The sequence below is a fragment of the Genypterus blacodes genome, unplaced genomic scaffold, assembly GCF_046128005.1.
Source record: "Genypterus blacodes isolate CSIRO-AG114 ecotype Tasmania unplaced genomic scaffold, CSIRO-AGI_Gbla_v1 ptg000030l_1, whole genome shotgun sequence".
In the NCBI taxonomy this organism is placed as follows: domain Eukaryota; kingdom Metazoa; phylum Chordata; class Actinopteri; order Ophidiiformes; family Ophidiidae; genus Genypterus; species Genypterus blacodes.
In genome coordinates, this window is record NW_027466843.1 from 6,094,654 (window position 1) to 6,105,002 (window position 10,349).

At 42.4% G+C, this 10,349-nt stretch overlaps 1 long non-coding RNA gene across 1 annotated transcript; it reads left to right on the forward strand.

The window, feature by feature from the left end:
• The first annotated feature begins 9,459 nt into the window (after positions 1–9,459).
• Positions 9,460–10,349, forward strand: LOC142994920 (uncharacterized). The gene is made up of 4 exons (XR_012961447.1): positions 9,460–9,489; positions 9,574–9,644; positions 9,730–9,807; positions 10,030–10,349. It is a non-coding gene; the product is annotated as an uncharacterized LOC142994920 (long non-coding RNA).

Sequence of the window (10,349 nt, forward strand, 5' to 3'; positions counted from 1 at the left end):
CTGCTCTGCTCCTTTGTGCTTTTATAGAGAGGACCAGCTCATCTCAGGGCCAATCACAGCATATAGCAGTGATGGTAGTGATGAGTAGGTTTGGGTGTCTAGCCTTCAGCTTTAGTAAATGACCGGTGGTCAGATGTACTTTCCGTGTAATAGTAGAGTCTGGTTGATTACAACGTCTAGTACCGTTCACGCCTTCGCTCCTGATTCTGCAGAATCTCATCCAGGGAGCTTTATAACTGCACATCTATACTCAAGGACAAACCTCAACCACTCAGAAATATTAGAAATAATGCTGTGTGTGTGTGTGTGTGTGTGTGTGTGTGTGTGTGTGTGTGTGTGTGTGTGTGTGTGTCTACAGAACATTCATTCATTCATTCATTGGTAGTGAAAAAGCTTCTTGTCATGTTTTGTCCAACGATGAAGTAAATAATCCAAACATAACGAGCGACTGCTTAATGTTTATTGCAAGAGCATTGATCACAAACTTTGCATCAGAGAGGAAACGTGAAGTGAATGCTTGATGACAGAAGCTCTCGATGTGCCGATCAACAACATGCTGTTGTTTTCAATCTCCGGCGGCTGTAAGCAGGACTTCCTGTGGGGACGGGTAAGAAAGAGACGCACTGATACATGCATACATACAAACAGATATACTGAGCTGAGCTGAGGATGATTTAGTTCCATGAATTGTCTCGTTTGGTGTTGTTGATGTTGTGTGTACTGTGTGAGTTCATGTCTTTCCTGGTGTACCTGTCTGTGTGCAGATGTGCGTCGATGCTACTGACTTAGAGATTTAGTCATCGTCATCATCGTCGTCATCGCTGAGTTTCTGAGCCTGAAACGACAGAGGCTTCCAGTGAGACACTCAGCAGCAAACACACCCACTCAAGGGTTTGCTGGTGGATTTGATGTTTTGCCCAGCTCAGCAGAAAGAGCTGGAAAGCTGTTTATCATTATAATCACACATCGCTCACAAGCAGATGGTCATTCTTACAGGGGCACGGGGCGCCGCAGTGGGAGGAGCAGGAGGAGCAGGAGCAGCGGGAGCAGCGGGAGCCGCAGGTGCAGCAGGATTGGGAAGATCAAATTCAAGCGGGCAGAACTGTAGGAAACGTGAGAGAGGAGTGATGATGACAACATGCAGAGGAGTTAACAGAGCAGCCAGAGGAATGAAAGTCTACAGGCCCTTACCACCTCCAAGCCATTGGCCTGGGAACTCCTCCTCATGAAGCAAGTGACCTTTAACACACACACACACACACACACACACAAACAAACAGGCACACATGAGCGCTTAGGATACACTTTACATTCTATCGATTAACCATTTTCAGCGAATTGTAAGCAGGTATCAATACACACATCAAATCACAACTCACAGTTCCTGGGACAGGCTGTCTGCGGGCATCAGGGAGGAGCTGTAAGAACACTCTCAAGATTATGATGATGATGATGATGAGGGTGAGGATGTAGAAATGTTTAGATAATATGGGTAATAAAAAGCTTTTACAGAGGCTCTTACAACATTCTGCCTTCCAACTGGGGCTCCAGCAGGAACAGCCAGAGATGCCTGCAAACACACATTAGAGTTTAGCCGCATGAAGGACACACTTTGGTGATTGACAGATTTACCAGCAGAAATATATGTTGTTATATGTGAGTTCTTACCAGAGCAGGAGGATGATGGAGGTCAGACCCTGTGTGCCTCTGGTGCTGTAAAGAGGATTTAGAGAGTGAAAAGTGAAGAAGGTGCTGCAGCTTGAATGGAAAGCTTAAAGCACACATATACAAAAGAGCAAAAGATGAATGTTCCTTACTGGGGTGCAGAGAGCAGATCCAAGCATGCAGAGAGCCATCGGAAAGAGATCCATTATGAATCAAGCTGTCACGAAAGAGCAGAAGCAGGTTTTCACACCTGTAGTAATGGAACAGTTACTGTGTGGTCGCCTTCTTGTGTCACTTCTTGGGTGAACCCGGCAGAGAGCGTCGGTCACGTGCACGACGACGCTGCGTAAACTTCCCTTGGTACTGTTTATCCAGAAAACACAAAATTACAACGTCAAGCGTGCGGTCAACAGGTTCCAATGTAGCGGTGATGTCACTAACAACAATGATGTCATCTAGACTAACGAACTTGCAACAGTGATGGAATCTAAACTAACATGTCAATTTTAGACTTAATGGAATCCCAATCACCAGGTTCATCTCTTACATACTGCATCACAATCAATGATAACATGATTAGTTTCCATAAGAAGTGTTTTATGCTTTTTTCTACATTAGCTTTGTTTCTTAGCACCACAGGAGACCAGAGAGGCGGCTGAGAGAAAATGGGATCGACTGCGCTGAATGGACAAAGCTTGGACCGGCATCAGGGACGATGAATAAATCCAAATGTGACTTCAAAGCTTTTATATCTCTGTGAGAAATGCCAAACTACATTGAAGGCTTGAAATACGTATCAATGGAGGATGATTTTATTCTGTGTCTACTCCCTTGTTTAGTTTCTTTACAAGTTTTCAGTTTTCTTAATTTGGTTGGAAATTCTAATATGAAATAGTTTGAAAGATCGAAGCCTTTTCCTTTTTTAAACTTTCATATGTACAAAGTTTTTTTTGCAGACGTTGGGTTCAGTTGATTGGTTTGCATTGTTCATTATAACAAGATGAAACTGTCTGACCTTTGCTCACTCCCATATTCTCATATCAAGATGTTTGAATTATTACTTTAAAGTGAAATATTCTTTGCTAAGCAGTAAGAAAATGTGATGGATGAGCTTCTGTTTTCTGACTTTCCATCATTGTGGTTTAAGTTCTTCATCTCAAATGATCCATTGTGTTTAAAAAGAATTATCTAAAAGGTTAAATGACTTCAGTGAAACCACAAATTGGTGACTTTTTGAATATGGCATGTGTGGATATTATAGCTCAACCCTGATGATGTAACCGTCCTGCGATTCAGAGCTGAAACTAGAAGACTGTGTTTGAATTAGCAGAAAGCAATTTGACTTTTATTTGTCTCACTGAATGAACTTTGTTGAGAAAGTTACATGCCAAGTGACAAGTCACATTTCAGAACAGAATATATTTGGATTCAAATATGACTCAAATAAAATCATGAAGACATGGATTAATGGTTAATTCAGTTCAAAATTTTATTTGCAATTACTTATACTAAAAGGAAAACATCTAGCAATGAAATATGAGCTAATGAGACACTTGACAGACATGAGTGATCAATAATGAATGGATTCTGTCGGTGCCGTCTGCAGCCTCAGGGACAGTTTCCCTGTGTGGGCGGAGAAGGTGCGTTGGCCGTGGTCCCATCCGGTCCTGTTCTCTTCACACCTGCAGGGACAGTGTTAGACGTCCCTGAGGTGGGCAGCCCCCCTGATGACGCCAGGTTTGACACGGGCTCTGCCGGGGTAGCGGGCCCAGAGGCCTGACTCACAGGCGCCACAGGCTGAGCCGCTCCTGCAGGCACGTTGGCGTTCAGGTCTGGTATGTACATACTCAGACGACCCAGTCTGGCTGCCATCTGAAAGAGTGAAGCCAAAGAAGGCTAAGAGGTGAAGAGAGGGAGCACTGACTGAACACTGTTTCAACAATTTGGGAAACAACTAAATGGCTGCGTTTACCACAAGTTCCTCTGAACTGAGAGCGCCTAGTGGAGAGTTCTGGCACAAAAAGACAGCAAAAAATAAAGCAATTTGTGAAAACAGACAAAATATTCCCAAAGTGTATTTTATTGTATGTGTGTTTTACATTTACCATAGGTGGGAGCATGAATACAATTTGACGATTCTGTGGAGAGAAATCAGGCTGTGAGTTTTCGGCGATCACACTTGGTTTTGTTATATCTGTCATTGTTGAGTGTGAGTGTGTAATGTGGTGGGTAGACTGCACCTGCTCCTGCTGTGTGGTCTGAGGTGTGTTTCCCACAGGGGCAGCAGCTACAGGAGGTGTTTGTCCAGGTGACGCTGGACTTTCGGGGGCTTGGTTCCCTGGAGTCTGTGGCTGAGGTCCTTCAGCCATCATTGGGAATCTGTATGGAGAGAACTAAAGAGAGGAAGATGAGATTTGCACATTTTGCCTAAAACCATGAGACAGTTTTATTTAATCATCGGTGTTCCTCAACAAATGCAATGAGACAATAATAATATCCAACATAATTTCAGATACAGTGGCAGGAAACTCATTCACAAGGCAACAAAGCTTTTCTTCTTGTTTTTTGTTTTTCTTCAGATCTTTGTTTTCACACTGAAAACAGCATGAAAATATGAAAAAGCCTTATATTTTCTTCACCGTTTGCTGCATCAACACATCAAATAGAATATAAGACATCCTGGCAGCGGGGACAGGAAGCAAAAAACCTTCAATTGCTGTTTTTGTTTCTTTAATTTTCAGTACAGCACACCAGCATAGTGGTGCCTGTTAATTACATCTCACCATCTGCGGTCCGTGTGGCGACGTGAACATGGGGAAATATCCGTAAGGAGAGAACATCTGAAAATAAAGAAACAACTGATCTCCAAAACGTACCAACATTAATTAATGAACAATATTAACCATGGTAGTAACAGTTGTGGTAGTTGGTAGTTTGATTGAAACCTACAGGATGATTTTCGACAGACTGCGTTTGGCCTCAATTATTTTACATTTCTTACCATAGGCTGCTGTGCCAGTGTTGGCTGATTGGCAGGTTGAGATGCAGGAATGTTTGGCAGCATCATGAACGGATTGCCCCCCTGTGGGGACCAGGGGTAGTTCTGCAGGGGAGGCAGGAACTGGGGGCCGCCTGGCTGCAGTTGAGGCAGATTGGGCGAAACCGGGGCCTGGGTCTGGGCCTCGGGTATCTGGTTCGTGGCCTGTACAGCTGGAAGTCCTTCAGCTGGAAGAGCTCCTCCTTGTGCTGGTGATACAAGAGCTGTACTGGGATTTACCTTCAAAATACAAGAAATTTCTTTATTATCTGTGTCAGAGCAGATATCACAGAGAGAAAGTCTAATACTTGAATCAATGCAAACAAAGAGGAAATCAAACAGAAGTAAGAAAAGTCTAAATCAGCTCACTTACTGGGACTGCGGATGCCGTTATGACGACACATGACAGTAGAATGGCTCCAATCATTTCCAAAACGTTCTCAAGGTCGATGTTGTTCTCACACAGTTTCCGAAATCAATGAACGCTCTCAAGAAATGTCCTGCTCAGAGGCCCTTAAATCGAATGAACCATCACCCGAGAGGACGGCGACTTAAGCACTGCTCAGCAAGCCAAGCGACCAATCAGACAAAAGGAAAAAAAAAAATCGAAACTCATCTTCTTTCGTAAAATTAAGCAATGAGTAGGAAACCTCAAACTGCCTATTTTCATTCATTTACAATGCTGTAATGTCTACAAAAATGAAGACGAACCATTAGCAAGCACTTTTTCTGTTATTCTGAACACCTTTGGGTGTGGTTGATGTGTCATTTTCTCACTACACTAATTACGGTCTGCCATACAATATCTGTACTCTGCAACAAAATGAGGAAAAACTATATAAATAGGAAAAGTGGAAAATATGACTAAACTGACTCCTGACTGCTTGTTTGAGCTGAAAACATCAAATTCATAGTGTATAGTTTGATGATAAAATACAAACTCCAGTTAGAATGTAACATGTTATGGTGGATACATGAAGAATGTATAACGCAAAGCAATTAACAACTAACACACTTTAATTACAGGTGTATTGTGTTATCATTACCATCACTCATCAAATGATTTATTTAAAAGACATGTTGTGATTTCATGCATGCTGTTTAACTTTCTCACCACATGAACACTAAACATGCGTGTTTGAGGCAAATACACTGAACGGTCAGATCCATGCGCTTCCATTTGCCCGCTGCTCTATGTCTGCTAAAGGTGTTACACATGCACACTAGGGGGCAGAATTGAGCTAGAGGGAAAACTGGAATCTGGTGAGGAATGATTTGAATAACTTTATCAAACGTTGTAAATCCAGAATAGAACAAAATTTACATCAGTTGAACCTTTTATTAAGATCATTCATTTATCCTCATGTAGTATGAAACCAATGGCGACCATTTGCTTGAGATGGAACTAAATGTCTTTCAAGCCTATTACGATTAAAATAAATAAATTATTAAGTCCTTAGACATCTGATCAGATAGTGTACTTGATAATTATAATGTTACGCAATATGTTTTTACTTAAACAAAATGAAATGTGTATGTTTACCCGTATACAGCACTTCATGTTAGAGTATTTATTTTCATGAACCTAATCATCATCTCCTCATGTACTCATTCAGTGTGCAGCCTCTCAGCGGTGACACACACATGCCTATTTGACACGGAGAATACAGGACGGGGTTAAGAAACTCCAGGATATGAGTGCAATCATCGGCTTTAATATCGGGAGAGGGGAACACATCTCAGTCAACAGACAGAAAGAAGCCGCAACAATCACAGTATGGCCTCTATACAAGGTACACTAAAGAAAATAGACAAATCTCCCCTGGGGTTTTTCAATGTTTGACAGATTTATAGTTTATTAAAGAAGAAATAAAGGATCAAAACATTACATTCATAACCTGTAGTTGCATATCCTAATGTCTTTGCACAAGAAACAGTTTTGACATTTCGACATGAGAATGTAAACACGGTTGTACTTTGTGTAAATATATGAACCCACTTTGGAGGCTGAGTCATGGTGAATGTGAAGCAGAGACACAGGTATTACAGGATACAAGTCTAACTCTTCCTTAAGCTGTGCTGATCCAGGGACGTTGGTGTGTGTGAGTGGATATTACACAGGCGTGTCCTCACCATGCTCTCCAGGTGTCTGCAGGACCTTCATCACACAAAGCCTCAGGAAGAAAATCATAATTATGTCCTGACTCATGCTGGCAAGGCCATTGTGTGATTTGAACGAGACTAATACAACACAAGGTTCAAAGAGAAAGGAAGGGAAATGGGATTTAATTAACAAGGAATGGTTACGATGCCAATACTGAAATGTAAAACATGCAAAAACAAGGAGAAAGTGGTACAAACATGGATTTGGCATGTGAAAGTGCTACCAACATACATGTTGTCTGAAAACAGAAATCCACTTTGCTGATGAGGAAAGTGAGGAGTGCAGCTTAATCACTGTCGCCTCTGGGGCTGGTGACAACAGCAGTGGTGGTGGGTTGGGTGGTCTGGGTCTGCGTGCTGGAGGTAAGGGTTGGGGTGGTGGTTGGGTTGGTGGTGGTTGGGGTGGTGGTTGGTGTGGTGGTTGGGGTGGTAGTTGGTGTGGTGGTTGGGGTGGTAGTTGGGGCTGGGGTGGTGGTTGGGGTGGTGGTTGGTGTGGTGGTTGGGGCGGTAGTTGGTGTGGTGGTTGGGGTGGTAGTTGGGGCTGGGGTGGTGGTTGGGGCAGGGGTTGTGGTGGGTGTTGTAGTCGGGGCAGGAGGGGGTGCTGGCTGCGGAAACAGACCAGGAAGCAGAGGAATCAGCCACGAGAAGTCGAATTTCTGCCATGAACCAAAACCAAAAAAAGAAGCAAATTGAACGCACGGAAATGTCAATAACACTCACACATGAGAAACGTTCGGACCTCATCACTTACCTCATCACTGTCAGATTCACTGCTGTCCGACTCATAGTAGTGATGGCAATTCTACAAGAAAGAAATTCTGTTTGTAAATACTGAAGCAAAGATTTACATAACTTGCCCAGATGAATTTAAATTGTTATTGAAGTTGTTTATACTTACAGCCACAGAACAGCTGAACAAGACGATCAGCAGAAGAACAAACTTCATCTTGTACTTGAAACTGTAACACAAATCCTTTGATGATTGGTAGCAGGCAGACGCACTGTTGTCCTCAGTTCAATCAGTGAGTAAGTGAGTCTGAAAATCTCCTTAAAGCATAAAAATGATATCAAATCCTGTCCTCTACCTTCACGCTTGTCCTTGGAGGCGACTCCATGAGCTTTTAAGCAGTATGTCCACATTGCAAGTAGTCGAGCTCTGAAACTTTGAAGGTGTGTTACTCAAGCTCTGATGTGGTCGGTCCCATGGCAGCGCCCGGACACCAAACCCCAACAGGCGTCAACGCAATTGACATTACCCAACGCAAGTGTGTTTGGGTGTCTCCCAGGTACACATCCTGTGCATAAGCCCCAAAGATTTAAAGTCTTTCCTGACACATGTTGAGTGTTCAGCTGAATTAAGAGCAATCTGTACTCACAAGCTTGCAAACACACACGATTAGGGTAAAAAAAAAAAGTGTGGATAGATAGATAGATAGATAGATAGATAGATAGATAGATAGATAGATAGATAGATAGATAGATAGATAGATAGATAGATAGATAGATAGATAGATAGATAGATAGATAGATAGATAGATGCACAATCAACAGTGTGGTTGATTGTTGTGTTGCTTAACGGCTCTACTGTTGTGTAACAGTAATTCCGTCTCCTCGCGCCAGTCTCCATGGCAAAGCTGCACTTGCTCAATCTTTTCCGTGTGCTCACACTACAATCCCGCTGTTTACACTTTGCCGCATCCTTTATTACCTTTAGGGTTGTTACTGAATGCATCCCTGTTGCTTCTGGCACTATGCAATGAGATCACAGAGGAAGTGGAGTCTTTGTTCACTATGAAGCTGCTTATCAATTGTTCTCCTTTGAAACGATCCATAAAAGATGAGAAGAGAGACGGGTATTGATTTGAAATCGGGGTAGATGTGACACTTGTGTTGAACAGAGTAATGGAGCTATGACTAAGAAGGAGGCAGGTGGAGTAACTGTTGTGCTCTATCAATGAAAAACGCTCTATTATTGATCTTTTCTTTGACATCCATTAACCTCTGTGACAAAGCCTCCAGTCTCATCGTGATCATCATGGTAGTCATCCATTTGCGCTGGTCACACCCAAAACTAATCTGTGAACTGGCAAAGCGGGTAAGCAGAGAGAAACCCATTGAATTTCACCTCAAGTCTGAGCTGCTGTTCTATACTTCCTTTCATGGAAATATGTAAGCATTACACTAACATTCAGAGACACTTTGTGACATCTGTGGTAGACGAACATGTCCAAACACAACCAATGTATCTCGACACAGTAAACAGAAACAATCAACCTGTATTGATGGTGGATTAGTGGATACATTAAACAATTCCAATGCAATTTTGGTTTTCGTTTTGAAACAAATTGACAATACATACTGTATAATGTATGTATACTTTTAAATTGAAATTATCCATTAAAAACAAACTCAAACTGTCTAGACGAGTTGGTCACCTGTGATAACTGAGCCACACCTCCACATGATGAAAAATACCTGAAACCTTGCCTAATGTGAGGAAATATTTACAAAACAATCCTGTTAGCTAATGAGGTGACGTCCGGTCCTGTAAGTGTATTTAAGAGAAGCTCATCCTTCAACAATAACTCAACCTACTCAACAACTATTACATTCAGGGATTGACTGTAAGTAGATTCTCTCTTCATATATGTGTCTGTGTCAGTTGGGGGACTCGTCACAAGCTTTCATTAATAGTCTATTTCCAACAGGTGTGAACACTGAAACCATGCTGAAGATATTCATTCTCGTTTGCCTCCTGAGCTTGACTCTGGCTTATCCTGTGAGTGTGACATTCTTAAAATCTGTAACAATGTTCTTGTATTTCTTAAGTGACATCAACTTTACACTTTGTGGGTTTTCTACAGATGGATGAAGAGCTCAAACGAGTTGCACGGTCTAAAAGCTCTGAGTCTGGGTCCAACTCCAACTCCAACTCTGATGAGGTGAGTGCAACCTGTTTCTGAAATAATTCCATACTCATCACAACACACTGTCTTGACGGCCTTAGACCAGCGGTTCTCTGTCCTCCTCTTTGCATATTTTCCATCTCTCCCAGACCTTGATTGCCTGTGTGTAAGGACATGGGAAACATATGAGACCAAAGCTGAGAACCACCCTCCTTAGAGCATCATCTACTGTAAATGTAATTCTAAATTTTTCTACAGTCTGGATCTCAGATATCTAAGGCAACCTTGGACGCATTGTGGAAGATCCTGCTGGCAAGGTTAACAACTGCTGCGACTACAACAGCCGCCCCGACTACCACCACCACAACTACTACAACTGCTGCCCCAACTACTACAGCTGTTGCCCCAACTACTACAACTGCTGCCCCAACTACTACAGCTGTTGCCCCAACTACTACAGCTGTTGTCCCAACTACTACAGCCTGAGGAGGAATCACCATTGCTGACATGAATGTTTGATATTAGATCTGTTTTGTCAGATTGTCATGTTCTTTTGGTTGAAATTGTAACCAATTTTG